The 1733-nt window shown below is 26.7% G+C and overlaps 1 long non-coding RNA gene across 1 annotated transcript in view; it reads right to left on the bottom strand.

Annotated features, from left to right (window-relative positions):
• LOC136795435 (uncharacterized) overlaps nt 1-1497 on the bottom strand; it is a 4763-nt gene extending 3266 nt beyond the window's left edge. Inside the window, exons 1-2 of the long non-coding RNA XR_010843038.1 lie at nt 1434-1497; nt 216-290 (exon numbers count right to left, since the gene is read on the bottom strand). This is a non-coding gene — a long non-coding RNA (uncharacterized lncRNA). The remainder of the gene's footprint in view (nt 1-215; nt 291-1433) is intronic.
• Between the last annotated feature and the right edge of the window lie 236 nt (nt 1498-1733).

The following is a 1733-nucleotide window of genomic DNA, read 5'->3' as shown; positions in this document are numbered from 1 at the left end:
ATTGAATAGTTTTTCGAATTTGTGAAGTACATCTAGAAGAATACCATCTTATCGATTAGTATATCAGTTCACTTGGAAAAGTACTTGCTAATCCACTTTATAAACACATTAAAGTATAGAAAAAACTACCCAACAAAGTTTCGTTTAGAAAAATTTTAGAAACGAAGAAAATATATATATTTCTTACTGGATTAGACATAAGTAAATTATTTTACCAGTTCCGGAATTTTTGAATGGCGAAGATAGTCAACAAGATTATTAAGTGTGCCTCCATTCTCTCCACCATTTTCCTAAAATAAAAACGATTATTGTATTTTTTAAAATAAAAGTAGAATTACAAATCGGGTAAGTGATAATATGAAATAACCTACAGTAGTGTTACAGAAGTGTTTAAAATTAAAAATAATGAAGGAATTTATAGTTTTACAGGTCCAGATCTTAAATTGTGAGTATTGATGGTTAAATGTTATATTATAATGAATAGTTATTCGATTTTTTTAAGTAATTCTAGAAGACTAGCATCGTAGTAATTAATATATCAATCATATTGCAATAGAACTTGATAATCCAATTTATGAGCACATAAAAAATTATGAAGTAACTACTAAGGAAAGACCCTTACAAGTGAACCTATAACTAATTAGTAATGGACGAAATTGACTCCTGCCCTATAAAATTCTCTAAACAAACAAATTTACCTCTTAAATAACAATGACATCATCCAATTTTCCATTGTCTCTACTCCCTCTAGCATTCTTCTGAAATACAATAAAAAATGTTTTGAGATTGATAAATAATGGAAAAATTCATGTCCCTTCGGTCCAAATCTTAAATCATGGTTATTATTGTGTTAATGAAAAATTATACTGTATGATATTTCAATTTTGGGATGTAATTCTAGAAAACTGCCATATTGGCCATTAATATATTAATAATGTTGGAAAATAACTTGATAATCAAATTCATGAACTTATAAAAGTTATCAAAAGAACTACCTAAATAACTAAAAGAAGGACCTTTAAGGAAATTTCTAATTCCTACAAAACAACAAATGTATTTCTTACTGGATTATATATATAAGAGAATTATCTCTCCTGCTTTACATATTGTGGAATGGGGTGATTGTCACTATTTCCCTAAAATATAAACCATTATAATATTTCTTAAAATAAAGGTTGGATTGCAAGGAGGAAAAGATAATATAAAATAAATTATTGGAGGGTTTCAATCTGATAATAATGGAGCAATTCATGGTGCTAGGGGTCCAGAACCTTAATTACGAGTATTGATGGATTAATCTTAAATTATATAGAATATTTGTTCGATTTTACATACTTTTTATGAGTACATCTATAAGACTACCATCTTGTAAATTAAAATATCAGTCAAGCTGGAAATTAATTTTGGGATTATATATAACAAAATTGATTTACCATTTCCAAAATATATTCCTGGTAACCTTTGTCTCCTGGATAATATCTATAGGCACCATTCCTCTGAAATAAATTGCATTCTTATCATTCAAAAATAATAATGAGAATAAAAAAAAGGAAAAACATAACCCAAAATTACTGAGATATTAAAAAAAAAAGGTTGTAATAAAAAAAAAAAAAATAACGGACCAATTTATGGGTCAAAGGTTCAAAATCTGAAATTGTTAGTATTAATGGAATATTGCTAAATTATATTGAATAGTTTTTCGAATTTGTGAAGTACATCTAGAAGAATACCAT

This window comes from Halyomorpha halys, unplaced genomic scaffold (assembly GCF_000696795.3).
Source record: "Halyomorpha halys isolate HHAL.00 unplaced genomic scaffold, Hhal_1.1 Scaffold1625.1, whole genome shotgun sequence".
Taxonomy (NCBI): domain Eukaryota; kingdom Metazoa; phylum Arthropoda; class Insecta; order Hemiptera; family Pentatomidae; genus Halyomorpha; species Halyomorpha halys.
The sequence above is the reverse complement of the archived record's forward strand: the minus strand, read 5'-3'. Positions and strand labels throughout refer to the sequence as shown.